The 17,241-nt window shown below is 52.5% G+C and overlaps 2 protein-coding genes across 15 annotated transcripts in view; both read left to right on the top strand.

Annotated features, from left to right (window-relative positions):
- The window catches only part of ATG7 (autophagy related 7), a 350,405-nt gene that overhangs the window by 12,164 nt on the left and 321,000 nt on the right, over nucleotides 1-17,241 (top strand). The window lies entirely within an intron of this gene.
- The window catches only part of HRH1 (histamine receptor H1), a 97,603-nt gene that overhangs the window by 29,369 nt on the left and 50,993 nt on the right, over nucleotides 1-17,241 (top strand). Inside the window, exon 3 of one of the 13 annotated variants that reach the window (XM_070574748.1) lies at nucleotides 14,559-14,685. The exons of 9 other annotated variants lie outside the window; for them this stretch is intronic. The gene's annotated coding sequence lies outside the window, so the exon portion shown is untranslated. Of the gene's footprint in view, nucleotides 1-5,951; nucleotides 6,057-14,558; nucleotides 14,686-17,241 lie in introns of those variants that run through there. 3 more of the 13 variants (XM_070574756.1, XM_070574751.1, XM_070574755.1) reach the window with 3 other exon arrangements.

Raw genomic sequence — 17,241 nt, 5'->3', positions numbered from 1 at the left:
TCATTCCTGGGGCGGATGCAGACCTTGGCCTTTTGACCAGTGGCCTTTAGAAGAAAAAGTTCTCACTTAAGTTCTTGGATTCCATTCAGAATCCTTGGCAAACCCAAACAGGCAGTGCCCAGGCCAGCAGCAGAGGAGAGGGAAGGCAAGCAGGAGCTGGAGTCTGTTCGTAGGGATCGTGTCCCTGCTGTGTGATGGGGACGCTGCCATGGACAGACAGACACAGCCACTGCCTTTACAGGGTGGTGGAGAAGATGGATGCTGGACAAGTAACAACAAAATAGGAGGTGATGTCCTCAGATGGGGAAGCATGGTGCTAAGGGAGGCTCAGGGATGCTAAGTGACTCTCCCAAGATCACACAGCTAGTTTAGCCAAGCTGAGGTTTGAGCTGAGATCCGCTGATCCCTTTCCACTGTGCTATGAAGCCCCTGAGGGATGATGCTAATTGCCTGCAGCGTTTTTGGAAGTTGCTCAGAGTTCGGTAATCCTCCACTTCTTGCTTGGAACCTCAGGTTGCATTCGTCCATTGATTCCCTCCTTCTATGAATATAAGAAGTGGATGGATCTGTTGCCAGGTGCCGCACCCTTTTCCCAGCATTCCAGGCTAGACAGCAGGAGTGAGTCACAGAACTGAGCCTGGGTTTCTGATGTTGGGTTCTCACTGATACCCAGAGATTTCGTTGTTTTCTGTCTGTTGGAAGCGGAAGAAACACACAGGCGAGTAGGGAGTAAATCTCGGGTGAACATTTGCTCAGCGGTTAAAGCAGAAAGCTCTGTGAGTTACGGGGCTTTGGGCGCCAAGGTTCGGAGCTGAGTCAGGCCTGGCTGCCGCCTCAGGGCTGAGTTCCGTGACAGCAAGCACATGGTGCCAGTTCTGGACACCAAGGGCTTTCTCTGCATTCGTGGTCGCTATGGGAAACCAAGCATTTTTCTGATAATGTGTTTTACTCCCTCCATCCCAGACATAGCTGTGTGCCTATCTGTGCCCTAAGTGTGACTTTGAAAACACTGCAGTTGGGAGCAGATCTCGACTTCTGTTTGTTACCTTGCACTGCTGCCCTCATACATCTTGCCAGCATCACCTAACACAACGTGTGGTGACAAGGCACGTACAGAGCATCTGCTGGGGGTTGGACATCGTGCTGAGCGCTTTCTATTGATTACTTCATCTGACCCTCTAAACAGCCTTGCAAGGTCGGGACTGTTGGTGTCCCCATCCGAGAGATGAGGAGTCACACAGCTAAAAAGTGGAGGAACAGGATTCAAAGCCAGATCTGGCTCCCAGCCCCATGCTCCTGACCACGTTGGTTTAGGGGAAGTAGCTTTGAAGATGACAGAAGTAGGCCCCTCCTGCAGAGGAGGAACATGACCGACAGAGGGACGGTGACTTGCCCAGGGTCACCCTCCTGTGCTGGTAGAGCCAGCTCTAGAACCCAAGTCTTCTGACCTCTGCGGGCACCACCGCTGGCTTCAGGTACACCAGATCAAAGCTAGACTCAGCCAGTTTTGTTCCTAGGCTCTTTGCACGCTGGCCTGGATGCCTTGCTCCCTCCCCTGACACACTGTCCGCTCCGCTTGCCCCATCCACACTGGACAACTCACCCTTCCCCGAGCACGACCAACACCTCGTGCTTGCTCATCACCATGTCTTTGCTGCCAACATACCCTCCCGCCTCCTCTGCCCACTCAAACTCAAAGTCTCCATTGAACGGTACACTGAAAACAAGCGAATTTTATTCTGGGTTTTTGTTTTTGTTTTTCTGAGGAGGATTGGCCCTGAGCTGACATCTGTTGCCAATGTTCCTTTTTGCTTGAGGAAGATTGTTGCTGAGCTAATGTCTGTGCCAATCTTCCTCTGTTTTATGTGGGATGCCCCCACAGCATGGCTTGACAAGCAGTGCTAGGTCCACACCTGGGATCTGAACCTGCGAACCCTGGGCCACCAAAGCAGAGTGTGCGAACTTAACCACTACGCCACCAGGGTGGCCCCTCTAGGGTTTTTTTATTGTGATAAAAAATATGCACAGCAAAATGGGTGGATCTTATGGTATGTAAATTGTATCTCAATAAAACTGTTTAAAAAAGTAAAGGAAGGAAAGGGGTCAGGGGAATGCCCTTTCTGAGTTCTCCCTTCCGTGGCATCTCTTCCAGGAAGACTTCCCTGTTAGCAGGTTCTCTGGGGTTGCAGGGACTAGCCACATGCCCAGTTTAACCTCGGTTAATGGGGTGTATTGTCTGGATATAGAGAGATGTAAGGAAGACAGAGAACAGTGTCACCACAATACTGCAGGGCCCCACGGGGAACCAGAGGATCATTCAGATCCACTGCAGAACCATTAGGCTGTCCTCCCCCTGCAGCAGTGTCTTCTTCCCTCTCCAGTACTGGGACAACAAGGGGCCTCAGCTCCTTGCTCTCCTGCTTTGGCTGTCCTGCTCATGCCAACTACCTCTTCTCTTTTCTCCACTCTTCCTTTCAATCATTCAGCAAAAATTTATTGAGCACCTACTGTGTACCAGACCCTCCCCATGGCACTCGGGATGCTCTGCAGAACAAAGTAGACAAAGGTGCCTGCCCAGGTGGAGCCTGTGTTCTGCCTCCTGGCTTCTCCTGGCCTATGACATCTGTTGGTCCCTGGCTTCTGGAGGCCTATGTTATCTGTTGTCCCGTAGCTTCTGCTGGCCCATGACATCTCTTGGTCCCTGGCTTCTGCTGGCCCATGACATCTGTTGGTCCCACGGCTTCTGCTGGCCCATGACATCTGTTGTTCCCTGGTTCCTCCTGGCCCATGACATCTCTGTTCCCATGGCTTCTGCTGGCCCATGACGTCTATTGGTCCCTGGCTTCTGCTGACCCTTGACATCTGTTTGTCCCATGGCTTCTGCTGGTCCATGACAACTGTTGTTCCCTGGCTTCTGCTGGCCCATGACATCTCTTGGTCCCTGGCTTCTGCTGGCTCATGACGTCTGTTGGTCCCTGGCTTCTGCTGGCCCATGACATCTCTTGGTCCCTGGCTTCTGCTGGCCCATGGCATCTGTTGGTCCCTGGCTTCTCCTGGCCCATGACGTCTGTTGGTCCCTGGCTTCTCCTGGCCCATGACGTCTCTTGGTCCCTGGTTTCTCGTGGCCTATGTCATTTGTTGCCCCATAGCTTCTGCTAGCCCATGACATCTCTTGGTCCCTGGCTTCTGCTGGCCCATGACATCTGTTGGTCCCTGGCTTCTCCTGGCCCATGACGTCTGTTGGTCCCTGGCTTCTCCTGGCCCATGACGTCTCTTGGTCCCTGGTTTCTCGTGGCCTATGTCATTTGTTGCCCCATAGCTTCTGCTAGCCCATGACATCTCTTGGTCCCTGGCTTCTGCTGGCCCATGACATCTGTTGGTCCCTGGCTTCTAGTGGCCCATGACGTCTGTTGGTCCCTGGCTTCCGCTGGCCCATGATGTCTGTTGGTCCCTGGCTTCTGCTGGCCCATGACATCTGTTGGTCCCTGGCTTTTGCTGTCCTGTGACATCTGTTGTCTCATAGTTTCTGTGTACTCGGGGCTTCTGTAGGCTCATGGCTGTTGATTTCTGCCCCCAGTTCCTACCAACTGCTGCTGCTCTGTGTGTTTCACATTCAGCCTTTCAAGAGCAAATGTTAGGAGTTCAGTTAGCCGGTGTCTGGTTGTCCAGAGATTTTGCCTTGGGCCACCCCACAATAACCCATGAATGAGTGGCAAGCACTGTTCTGGGTGCTGAGATGCGAGGAGGAACAGGATGGAAGGGCCTGCCTTCCTAGAACTTACTCTCTAGGGGAGGGCCAGGCAAGAAATAAATAGACAAGTGAATGTAGAATGCAGTGCTGACGAGCAGGAAGTGATAGCAGGGCAGAAGAATGAGGGGGGTCCTTCTGCGTAGGGTGGGGGGGTGGCAGGTGAATCAGGTGAGGAACTGAAGCATACTCATATCTAAGGGAAAAGCATTCGGGGCAGAGGGAATGCAAGGCCCTGGGCTGGAGGTGGTTTGGAATGTTCTAGAAAGAGCAAGGAGGCCTGAGTGATAGGAGCAGAGTGGGCAAGGGCGAGTGTAGGGGCTGTCGGGTCATGGAGGTCACAGGGCCAGATGTGTAGGGCCTCGTTGGCCATCGTGAGGACCTGGCTTTTGTTCTGAAGACATTGGGAGCCATTGCAGGGTTTTGAGCCTCCGATGACGCGATCAAGTGTGTGATGAAGAGCATCACTGTGGCTGCCATGTGGACGATGCACCAAAGGAAGGAAGCATAGTGGCCGAGGGGCTCCCCAGGAGCATCATGCTGTTGTTCAAGCAGGGGGTGGTGGGAGCCTAGACCAGGGTATTTCGTGGGCGCGATGAGACGTGATCGGCTCCCAGGCCTCTGGTGAAGGTGGAACTGAGCGTGGGGCGTGTCTCTCTGGTGTACTTCCCCCCACCCCCCAGGTGCACGCAAGTACTGCCTCCTCTCCGCATCTCAGGTGCTCACCTTGGGTGCCGCCAGTGGGTCTCCTGATCCATCACGAGAGGATACTACCTGTGTCTCCCTCCCTGGTCCTTGTGAGCAGGCAGGGCCCTAGCAGGGCTGCTGGCGCAAGGCGGATGCCCAGGAACAAGAGCTGTTACTGTTAGGAACACTGGGGGCAGGGCCGGCTTCAAGGAGTGCCTCTGGTCAGGCTTCTGCTGGTGGATTTGGGCAGCCCTGGCTCTGCTCCAGCCAGGAGCCCCGGGGTTGGAATCTTTCCAGCTGGAAATGAAGGAGCAGACCCCTTTACCCACCTCCAGCCAGGGGCCCAGCACTTTCCCCAGCTGATTTCAGTTCGCCCAGCCCCTTGGAGCCGTGGGGCTCACCGACCCCATTGTGCAGAGTCTCTGAGGGTGAGGGGGCTCACCCAAGGGCCTGTGGCAGGTAGCAGAGCTCAGGCCTGAACCGACGCCTGCTCAAGAGGCAGGGTGACATAGTGACTAAAGGCCCAGCCCTGGGGCCCACGGAAGTCTGAGTTTGAATCCTGGCTCTGCCTCTGACTGGCTGTGTGCCCCTGGGCGTGTCCCTTCTCCTCTCCGTGCCTCAGTCTCCTTATCTGTAAAATGGGACAGTAATGGGCTCCTCACCCGGTTGGGGTGAGGAGTGAGGGAGGTAACGGATGTGAAGGCTTGGGCAGGACCACACAGAGTGGGCACTCACCAGATGAGAGCTCGCTCCCCTCGCCCCGAGACCTGTGTCTCTGTGACTCCTGCCTGGCTTCCCTGCCGGCATTTTGAAGTAGATGCCTCATTGCCAGACGCTGTCATGGAAACCAAGAGATGGGGGAACAGGCGAGGCTCAGAGGAGGTGGGGGGAGGAGACGTCCTTCCCTTGCTCGCCCTCTGGCCCACCTCAGCCAGCTCATTATAGCAGTGATGGCTCACAGGAACAGAGTGGGGGCGGGAAGCAAGGTCAGTGGAGGAGCCCAAGGCCAGCCAGGCTCCACCAGAGGCCTCGCTCCTGCAGGGTCTCTGGGAGACGGGGTCCCACCTGTGGGGCCACTCGCGGCCACCTCCCAGGCCCCTGCGACTGAGGCAGGCTGGAGCGGGATGTGACTCATTCTGGAACCCCTTGTCCATCTGCTATCTGCCGTTCTTTCTGCGCTCTTCAAGAGGCAGGACATTGTTTTTCCCTTTGAAGCAACCTCCCTACCTCATCTCCATCAAGTCGGAGGTGATGACCCTTCTGGCTGTCTCTCTGGCTCCATGTCAAAGTGAGTTGCTCATTGTCTTGCAGGCAAGGACAGCTCCGTCTGGGGGCCTGGTCCCCCTCTCTGGGTGTCCTTCAAGAATTAGATCCCTTTTTGGCACTCGGCCCTAGGAAAGGATCTCCTTCCCCCTTTGTCACCCCACAGCCCTCTCGGACTCTGTCCCATGACTCTTACTGCTCCTCCCCCAGTGCGGGAACACAGGCATCTCCCCACCCCCCACCCCCAGAAGGCTCACTTCAAGCTTTCAGAACTCAGCAGAAGGACCTCTGGGCTTGGGGTCACATAAAGCTGTGCTGGAATCCCCACTTGCTCTGCCACTTACATGCTGTGTGACAGGTCAGTGGCCCCTGTGAGTCTCAGTTTTCTGATCTGTTCAAGGGGGGGTCAATGGCAGGAGCGGCCTTGCAGGATTCAGTGTGTTAGCCCAGGGGAGCCCCTGCGGCTGCAATACTGTGTTTGCGCTTCCCGCCTTTCTTGAAACTCAGGAATGAAGAAGGAAGCAGGAAGACAAAACACACTTTGCTTATAAAATTAAATCATTTCTCTTTGAGATGGGAAGAATCTGTGATTCTTTCCTTGGAAGAGATATTGCCAGCTTTGGATGTTTACCAAATGTTTCTTGCACACCTACTTGTGCTGGGCTCTGTGCTAGGCAGCGGGGAGACAAGGGGCTGAGGCAGGAGCCACGCTTTAGCTCGCGGCGTGGTGGGGAAGGCAGCCCCATCTGTATGTGGTCTCCATATAGCAAGGTGTGCGCTGTGGTCTAGACAAACACAAGGGCTGCAGCTGCACGGAAGTCGGGGGACCACTTATCTCAGCCTAAGGGCGTGCCAGCCAGCAGGGTTTTCAAAGATGAGTAGGACTTAATTCAGCAAAATGGGGTGAGATGGGCTTTCCTGGTAGAAGGTACTGCCTGAGCGGAGCAAAACAGCATCCACATGGCGTGGCGTGTGCGGGAAACTGCGAGGAGTTATGTTTGGCCAGAGCATAAAGTAAAGCCTGAGGGCGGGGGACGCATCTAGAGAGATGAGTGGAGTTGTTAGAGGTCGCCTCTCTCCCTGTCTTGGTCTAACCTGGGATCTTTTCATCACAATGAGTGAAAGTTTCAGGGTCACCAGGAGACCGAGGGCATGGAAGGGAGTGACTGCCCATTTATTCTCTGGAAACTTGCTCTGTGTGGCGCGGTGCTGGGACCAGCAGCGCCTGCATCATTTGGGAGCTTGTTAGAAATGCAGAGTCTCAGGCCCCTCCCAGACCTGCAGAAGCAGAATCTGCGTTTACCTGGGTGACACGTGTGCTCCTGACAGATGGAGGCTCGTGCCGTGCCAGGAAGCCCTCGGACACGGCCTACGCTGCTTCCAGCCCCCCCAGCAGGTGGCAGCTTTTTGCTCCTCAAGCAGCCCAGGACCCCTGGATAGGCGTGTGTCACTGGTCTTAGAGAAAGACTAGGAGGGCATTGCCCCAACTCTGGGACTGCTGGAAAGGGGAGCGGTCTGAACCCTTTTATTTCCTCCCTGAGGTCTCTTGCCTCATCTGAAGCAGGATCAAACGGGACATCGAAACACAACTTTCTTACTTATTTGGTAAAGGGAAAGCTTTTCTGTGTTCCTTGGTAAAAACAGTCTGCAAATGAAAGATGCTTGGCCAAGAGATTTGGCGGGTGCTACTTGGCTCCTTCCATGGTGTGGTTTATCTTCAGTGACAGGGCATCCAGACTTTGTGTGTGTCATTTGCTTACCAGCCCCTCTTTGTTCATCTACGTGTTCTCTCGAGAAAGGGAAAATGACTACAAAGTCTCCCCCATCTCCAAGGACCTTGAAAATCAGGCCAAGTGATCTGGACTTTTGCCAGGGGCACTAGGGAGCCATTGAAGAGTTCTCAGGAGGGGAGTGACTGGTTGAATGTTGCTTGTTGAAAGACCACTCTGCCAGCAGGGAGAAGACACCAGTGCAGAGGCTGATACAGGGCCCGAGTGAGAGAGACAAGGCCTGGTCCAGCCAGGGGCCCTGTCTGCTCACGCGCATCAGCCCTTCCTCCTGCTAAGTGGGCAGTGGCTCAAGGATTCAGAGTTCATAACCTGTCTAGTCTGCTGGAGACTCAAGCAGCTGAAGTAGAAAATGAGGCCAGTTCAGGCCTGGATCCAACAGGGTCCCACTAGGGGAGTCTTAGTTTCATGGTTCATGTGGACTAGGACCCCTCGCCCCGTGAGTGTCTGGAGACCCAGGATGCTGAGCCAGACTAGGAGTGGGGGCTTGGGGTTGGGATGCTAAGGTCTGGGGGTCCCAGCAGAGGAGGATTCCTTGGAGAAATAATAGTAACAACAACCATCATGATAGCAGCAGCTTCTTTTATTATGGAGCACTTAACCTGTGCTTTCCTACAGTCAACCTCATTTAAGCTTCACTACAACCCTTTGTGGTGGGTATTTTGTCCCCATTTTGCAGGTGAGGAAGCTAGGGCTCAGCAGATCACACACATCCCCCAGGTCCTGTGGCTCCTGAGCAACAGCGTTGGGTTTCAGGTTTGTCTTTCCAGCTCCCAAACCTTGGCTCCCATCCTTAGTCCATACTGTCTGTCATCCCAAGGGAAACAGGGTAGAGCCCCAGGTGTAGGGACCAGGCGAGCGGTCTGAATCCTTCAGACTCCGTGCCCCCTTTATAGCAAATGGTTTGTGATGCCCTCTTTACCATCCTGAAATGCAGTTCATAGATAGATCAGTTTATCTACAAATACTAAAAATAGTAATAATAAGAATACACTCATCCTATGGTAAAGGAGAAATAAAAGGAAAACCATTTATAATAAAACAGTAGTACATATTTCACTACATAAATCTTGGGCATGCCCGTCCTCGAAGATTTCCTGCAGCAAACACGTCTGCAGCCACATGCAGAGTCAGGTAAACCCGCAGGTAAGGTGCAGCCGGATACGGATGTATTCATTTGGTGACTCACACACCACAAGTGATTCGACCGGTGCTAAAGCTTCAAACAAAACTGCCGCCCTCCCTCAGTTTACACGATCAGAGCCATCTCAGACGGTCCAGAGCAGATTCAAGCTGTGCAAGGAGCTTTTGTGTTTATAGGTAAATGGATTTAGGAGTTCTGAATTTAGATGATTATAAACAGGCTTTTTCACCTTTATCTCATCCAGGGAACATGTGAAGGGTGGGCAGGACAAAGGACAGTGCTCTGTTGTGTGGAACTTCACTGGCCGCTGCCCTCTACATGCCAGCTGTGTCCTCCAATCATTGTGATCACACAGAACGCCCCCTCCATTTCCAGATGCCCCACAGAAGGTGGTACACCCCAGGAACCCTGTCAGACACCACTGTTGTCGCTGGCATGTGGGGTGGGGTGGAGTCAGAAGAGAAGCTCAGGGGCACCCACAGTTCCCACCCCTCTGACACACACAGTGACGTCCAGGCCTCTGGCTGCAGTCCCATGTGCCACCTACTGGTGAAGGTGCCCAGTGTCTCAGGTTGGCCGGGGGACTGGGCAGGACAAGTCTGTAGCCAACTAAGAAAGGGGGAAAAGAAATGAATGAATATTGTGTTTACTCTCAGCTGGGCCCACGGGCATACTGTTAATGAGTGGTGAAGCCAGGATTTGAACAGGACTGCCTCAAAGGGGTTGACTTCTACCACACTTTTTAAAGTCAAGGTTGTAATTTGGGGGATTAGTGGAGTGAGAGTCTTTTTTTTTTTTTTTTTTTGAGGAAGATTAGCCCTGAGCTAACTACTGCCAATCCTCCTCTTTTTGCTGAGGAAGACTGGCCCTGAGCTAACATCCATGTCCATCTTCCTCTACTTTATATGTGGGACGCCTACCACAGCATGGTGGGTGTGTCAAGTGGTGCCATGTTCGCACCCGGGATCCAAACCAGCGAACCCCAGGCTGCCGAGAAGTGGAATGTGCGAACTTAACCACTGCACCATCGGGCTGGCCCCAAGAGAGTCTCAAGATAGACAGTGTTATATGGTTAGTGTCCAGAGCACAACATGGACTCAAGTATAACTCTAGTCTACTGCCTATCAGCCAAGTAACTTTGAAATGGCACTTCCCTCAGCCTTTTCTGGTAAACTCCTACTTATCCCTCAAAACCCAACTCAAAAATCACTTTATTTGTGAGTTAGCCCCAGCTCCTCCAGGGCAAGGAAGTATTCCCCCCTCTGGGCTCCCATGCCCCTGCTCATAACTCTTACTGTGACACTTCTCACCCTTTGCTGAGACCCCTGCTGTGTCTGTCTCCCCTACTTGAGGATGAGCTCCTTGAGAGTAGAGACCTTGTCTGGTTCATTTTTAAGACCCCCAGCACCTTCCCTCTAACCCCAACACAATGCCAACCGGGTGTATCGCAGGCATGCATAAGTGCAGAATGAATGAATGTTGGATTGAGTCAATTCTCTTTGCCTGCAGAGTTGCTCACAGAGCAGACCCCTCGTGCTGGGTGACTAAGTGGAGCGGGTCTCAGTCAGCTGGGCTTTACTGGCTGTCAGTGGCCTCTCTGTGGACGCTGCAGTTTCTGGCCTGGCACAGAGACAGACAGGAGTCAGCATGTCCCTGCCTGCATCCAGTCTCCGTCTGAGGAGGTTGATCCAGAAGACTGCCCTCCGTGGGGTCTCTCGAAGGCATCCGCATCCTGTGGTCCTCGCTGTCCTCTGCGCTCGTTAGCTGGGCCCGTCCACCCCCAAGCAGAGCTTTCCACAGACGAGTAGAGGTGTTGCACTGTATTTAGATCCGGGCTGCAGAGGGAGGGGCGCTGCTGGCCGCGCCTGTCTTCAGCCTTCAGCCCCCAGCCCTCCCCCTCAGGAGCACTTTGTTCCTCTTCTGTGTCCCTGGGGGGCGGGTTCATGTCCCTCTGCAGCCTCTGGCTGCTGGGCGTTGTCCTACCTTGCTTCAGGTTCCAGCTTCTCATGCTCACCCCTGTGGGCCATACCCCAGCCCAGTCTATGGGCAAGTCCCTCTTGAAGAGGGTGAGGAGGCCGTGGGCCTGGGGACACACCTGGTTTCAAATCCTGCACCCCTTATTCCCTAGTTAGGTGCCTGGAGTGGGCAGTGCTGCTCTTCTGCCCAGATTCCCTTGGATCCCTTTACGGTTTCTGTGCCACCCTCCTCTAACCTCGCTGTGTTTTTGCCTCCCAAGGCACGCACCTGCAACCCTTCTCTGGAGGGCTGCCGTCAGGCTAGGAGCCATTTTCGTCCACAAGGGTGGAGATCCAGAAATGCCTGAGAATTTACGCCTCCCATCCTTCATCCGCTTGGCCCTTGACCAAAGATGGTTGGGTGCAAGGGTGAGAAAGCCCATGTCGCTGGCCTTGCCTGGGCCTCCTTACCCTTCAGAGCTGCCCGCAGGGCAGGTGGGGCCTCGTCTGAGGGCCCACACTTGCTCAGCTCCTTTGCCACCTGGCCCCTTCTGCTCTCCTTCCACCTTCCTGCACCCCTTGCACATGCGTCCTTGTTTCTGGGTCCGCTTCTGGGGAACCGGAATTCAGACAGCGACTTGGGCAGGTCACTTCCCATTTGTGAGCCTCAGTGTTCTCATCTGTAACTTGGGGTTAGTGATGTTTACTTCTTAGGGTGGTTGACAGGATTAAGTAAAATGGTGTGCCAGGTGTCTCACGAGTGGCCTGCCCTAGGCCCCCAGTACCTTTGAATGATCCCTCTTTCCAGAAAGTCAGCCAGAACGTCATTGGCCTGGGAAGCGAGAGTCCTGACTTCTGTCCTGAACTCATTGATGGTCCTTCAATAAGTCTCTTTGCCTCCCTAGGCCTCAGTTTCTTTCTTTTTAAAATTTCTTTATTAAGATGTAATTCACATGCCACGCAATCCACCCGTTTAAAGTACACAATTCAATGGTTTTTAGTATGTTCACGGAGATGTGCAACGATCACCACAATCTAATTTTAGGACATTTTCATCACCCCCCAAAAAACGTGCCTACCCATTACGGTTACTCCCCATTTCCTTCCCACCCAGCCCCAGCCCACGGCAACCATGAATCTACTGCCTGTCTCCATGGCTTTGTCTGTTCTGGGCATTCCGTGTAAGCAGAGCCATGCAATGTGTGGTCTTTGATGGCAGCTGGCTTCTTGCACGTAGCACAGTGTTGTCAAGGCTCATCCATGCTGTGGCGTGTGTCAGTACTTCATTCCTTTTTACAGCTGAGTAATACTCCATTGTATGGATAGACCGTATTTTGTTTATCTGTTTCTCCATTAATGGACATTTGGGTTGTTTCCATTTTTTGGCTGTTGTGAATAGTGCTGCTGTGAACAGGTTTTTGTGTGGACAAGCGTTTTTAATGCTCTCAGGCGTGTATATATATGTATGTATATATTTAGGGGTGGAATTTCCATGACATACGGTAACTTTAACTTTTTGGGGAATTGCCTATTGCAAAAGAGGCCGACCTACATGACGCTCTGGTCAGCAAGTATGAAGTTTCCACAATTTCTCAACAGCATCTGTTGTTTGTCTTGTTGATCTTAGCCATCCTCGCGGGGATGAAGTGCGGTCTCATTGTGGTTTTGATCTGCGTTTCCATGGTGGCTCATGATGTGGAGCATCTTTTTGTGTGTTTATTGACCATTTATAAATCTTCTTTGGAGAAATGTCCTTTCAGGGTCTCTGCTCATTTTTAAATTGGGTTGTATGTCTTTTTCTTGTCAATGTGTACGAGTTCTTTATATTTTCTGGATATTAGTTCCTTCTCAGCTCTACGAGGCCTCAGTGCCCTTGTCTGTAATTTGCTGAGTCCCCTAGGTTAGACGCGAAGTATAGAAGGGGCCTAACATACACTGGGTAGCTGTGAACTGTTATCATTAATAGAACATTCTTTTTTTTTTTTTTTACAAGTTTGTTTCAATCGAGATATAATTCACCGTAAAATTCTTCCTTTTAAAGAACATAATTCAATGGTTGTTCTTAGTATGTTCACAAGTTGTGCAACCATCACCACTATCTAATTCCAGAACATTTCATCATCCCCCCAAAAACTCCGTGCTTGTTAGCAGTCGCTCCCTGTACCCTCCTCCCCCCAGACCCTGGAAACCACCGATCTACTTTCTGTCTCCATGTATCTGTCTGTTCTAGACATTTCATACGTATGAAATCATACAATATGTGGCCTTCTGTATCTGGCTTCTTTTACTTAGTCTATGTTTTCGAGGTTTGTCCTTGTCGTAGTGTGTGTCAGTACTTCATTCCTTCCTGTTGCTGAATCATGCTGCGTTGTAACCATGTACCACACTTTATGTATTTGTCAGCTGGTAGACATTTGGGTCGATTTCACTTTTTGGCAGTTATGACTAACGGCTCTGAACATTCATGACCAAATTTCTATGTGGCGGGTGTCCTCACTTCCCGTGCGTGTCTATCTAGGAGTGGAATCGCCAGGTCACATGGGAACCCTGTGTTCAACCTTTTTGAGGAACTGCCAGACATAAAGTGTCTGCAACGTGTTACAATCTCACCAGCAATATATAAAAGTTTTTTTTTTTTTTTTGAAGATTGGCCCCGAGTAATAGAACATTCTTTTAATTCACAAAGCCAGATAAGCCTCTAGATATCATCTAATCCGACCCTCACCTCTACCGTCCCATTTCACAGATGAGGCAACTCAGGCCAGAGAGGGAAGTTGCTTCCTGCTTTTGGCCTCAGAAATGGTTTATTTATTTATTATTTATTTATTTTTTGAGGAAGATTAGCCCTGAGCTAACATCTGCTGCCAATCCTCCTCTTTTTGCTGAGGAAGACTGGCCCTGAGCTAACATCCGTGCGCATCTTCCTCTACTTCATATGTGGGATGCCTGCCACAGCATGGCTTTTTGCCAAGCGGTGCCATGTCTGCACCCAGGATCCGAACCCGCGAACCCCGGGCCACCGAGAAGCAGAACGTGCAAACTTAAAAGCTGCACCACCGGGGTGTACCTACAACATGACTAATAATAATGTACAACTGTAATTTCACAAGGATGTTAACTTTTATAACCTTAATAAAAAAAAAATTTTTGATCTCATACTGATACTCAAAAAACAAACAAAAAACTGAAAAAATAAATATAGTCATCTGCATATTTGAAGAACCAAGAAACATAAATTGTTACCTTAGCATAAGGAAACAGAATCAAATATAATGGGATAAAGACTAGGGGTAAAATTTGTCCAAATACTAAGAAATTTGTAATAAAACACAATGATAGTAAGAAAAAAAAAAAGCTGCACCACCAGGTTGGCCCCTCAGAAATGGTTTAAAGCAGGTCTGGGAGGGAACCCAGCTCCCTGGGGCAGGGCACCTCCTCCCCGTGCTCCTCAGTGTTTTCATCTGTCAAGTGGAGGTGGGGCAGGGGTCACAGCTCACCCGCACGGAGGCAGAGCATCTCATGTGCGTCGAGCGTTGTCGGAGATGCTGTGATGAAGGTAGTCTTGTTCAGTCCTCCCACTTCACTGAGTCATAGGCCTTCCTACCTGCCCGGTTCACAGATGTGGAAGCTGATGCTCAGAGAAGTGAAGTCCCTGCCCGAGGGCTCGTGTCTGGGAATTAACAGCCCTAGGGTTCCGCCCCAGAATTTTCCAGCCTCGATGCCCATCCTCTCTCTTGCTGCCACACCAAGCCTCCTGGGATGCTGTGTCCCCTGGGTCACCCCAGGAAAGCACTTTTCCCTATTTCTTTCTTTTCTGATATTTACTGTGGTTATATCCAAAACTTTCTAATAAGCACAGAGGAAATTGGAGGAAAAGGAAAATGCGTTCCCACCCTGGTCGTATCCGATGCTTTTATCACCTCTTAGACCTGTGATCTGATACGTTCGATCTGATACGTTCCCGTGCCATCCAGGCCCAGCTGAGCCGCACCTTTTACAGTGACGGCTTGGGGACGGGGCAGTTTAACCATCTCCAAGGCCAACGCCTCGACTGTGCTGCGTTTGGGCAGAGAACCCGAGGCCTCTCCTTCCAGAAGTCAGGTAAATCCACTTCCTCCCTGGGGGTGGAGGGAGGGGTGTCTTGGGCAGGGGGCTCCATTCTAAAGCAGTGCTTCTCAGGCCACGGTGGTTTGTCCCCGGGGGCATTTGGCAATGTCTGGAGGCATCTTTGGTTGTTGAAACTTAGCAGGTGGGCGAACAGGTGCTGCTGGCATCTAGTGGTTTGAGGCCAGGGATGTTGCGAAACATCCTCCAGTGCTCAGGGCAGCCCCGACCACAAAGAATTATCCTGCCGCAAAGTGTCAGTAGTGTGGAGGTTGAGAAACCCTGTTCGAGGCAAAAACGGCTGCAGAACTGGTCCTCCTCCCCAAAGGGCCCGCCTGGGGCAGGGGCACGTGTGCGGTGGGGAGAGCTCTCGCTGCTAAGACCCCATCCTTGATTCCCGACCTCCTTCTCTTCGGCTCCCCTTTCTCTGATCTCCGCTGGAAATTTGAAATGAGCTGCTGAAGGAGCCGGGCAGTGGGAAAGCTTGCTTTGTTGTTTTGAAGCACCCAAGGCAGGTCCTGCTGCTCAGAGAGGCAGATGGTGAGAAGGTTGCTCCGTCTCTCAGGGCCTGGGACCTCTGGAGGGCGGGCGCGTGCATGTCCCGCTCACGGCTGTATTTCCAGTGCCAGGCACAGTCAACAATGTAGCCAGTTCTCAGGCAGGACTTGCTGAGTGAAGACAGTTGGTCAGAGAAGATGCCTTCTGCTGGAGGAAGTGTAAGCCATGGCCAGCCCCTGACTTTCCACCTCCAGCTTGCATGTTAATATAATGAAAGCAAATAGTTATGTCAAATTTGCTATATCTGACAGGCACTATTCTAAGTCCTTTATGTATATTAACTCAGTTAATCCTCATGCAACCTATATGATAGATATTACTGCTATCCCCATTTTACAGAGGAAGAAACTGAGGCACAGCACCTGGTGGCCGCGCGACGCCGTTCCCGGGGCGCACCTGCTCACACCTGGATGGCAGCGCTGTGCCCCCCGGGAGTTGGCTCGGAGCCCAGGGGTCCTGGCACAGCGCACAGCGCTGCTCAGCGTGCCCGTGCCGACCGGGAGCCCCGCCCTCGCCGGGTTTGCACTGCCCTCCTCCATCATCTGAGCTCCCCGAGAGGCAGGGACTTATCCGATTCGCATTCCCCAGAGGAGCAGTTTGCTCATCAGATAGAGCCCACGAGCAGCCCAAAGTCAAGACGACGGGAGCCGAGTTCGAACCTGTGCCTAAGTAACTTGTCTGAAATCGCACAGCTCAGAAGTAGCAGGGGCAGAATCGGAACACAAGTGTTCTGGCTCCATGCTCTTTACCACCGAATGCTTTGCTTCCTGTCTTAAAAATGACCAGTGAAGCACATCCTGGCCTCCCTCCCTGCAGTCTCTAGGCCAGCTTTCTCCCAGACAGGCACGAGAAGTCCCCAGAGCTCGAAGCCTCTCTTACCAGCTCAGGTGTCGTCAGTGGGGGTGGAGGAAGCGCTCATCTAATGGCCCGGATAGTGTCTTCCAAGCAGAGGGAGAGAATCAGATTGTGATGGGCTAAACGGGCAGGGGGTTTATCCTTGGGGCTTCTGGCTTTATTTTTCAATTGCATTTAGAGTTTTTCTTAAAATGAGCAATGTTCATGTGGGCCCCAAATACACATTCTCAGAGCAAAACCTGGGAGGTTGTGAAAACATTCCAGTGCCTGGGTGCCAGCCCTGCAATTCAGATTCAGAAGGTCTAGGGAGAGGCCCAGGAGGGGGGACTTCAAACAAGCTTCCCTGGAAATTCGAAAGTCTAGCTACAGAGGGCAGGAGCCTGGAGCATAGCACGGGGGCCCAGGAACCTGCATTTTCAGTCACTGAGGAATAAAACTCCTGCTCATCATTGACGACAAAAGCATCCTTCAAGTTCTGTTTCACAAGTTGCCTCCTCTGGGAAGCCTTCCCTGACCTCCCACGGCACTTGTACACCCACCACACGTCACAGAGTAGTTGTTGGTTTGTCTGGTCCCTTTGAGCAAGAACTGTGTCTTAGCTGCCGCTGTGCACCCAGCACCTGTTCCAGTGCTGACATGAAGCTGGTGCTCAACGAACGTTCATTGAACAAACAGATGACTAAGCAGAGTCCCCTTGGCCCCTGTCCAGAGCTCTGTGGTCTGGCCTTCAGACCCGCAAGGCACGGGTTCGAACTCGGCTCCCGTCGTCTTGACTTTGGGCTGCTCGTGGGCTCTATCTGATGAGCAAACTGCTCCTCTGGGGAATGCGAATCGGATAAGTCCCTGCCTCTCGGGGAGCTCAGATGATGGAGGAGGGCAGTGCAAACCCGGCGAGGGCGGGGCTCCCGGTCGGCACGGGCACGCTGAGCAGCGCTGTGCGCTGTGCCAGGACCCCTGGGCTCCGAGCCAACTTCCGGGGGGCACAGCGCTGCCATCCAGGTGTGAGCAGGTGCACCCCGGGAACGGCGTCGCGCGGCCACCAGGTGCTGTGCGGGAGCCCTCACCCTGGCCACCGCCCCTGTGTCCTGCCCAGCCGCTTCCCCGCACTCCTGCGCACCCAGCAGAGCCCAGGGGTTCCCG

The sequence above is a fragment of the Equus przewalskii genome, chromosome 15 (genome assembly GCF_037783145.1).
Source record: "Equus przewalskii isolate Varuska chromosome 15, EquPr2, whole genome shotgun sequence".
Lineage (NCBI taxonomy): Eukaryota > Metazoa > Chordata > Mammalia > Perissodactyla > Equidae > Equus > Equus przewalskii.
Note: the sequence above shows the minus strand (reverse complement) of the source record. Positions and strands in the feature narration are given on the sequence as shown.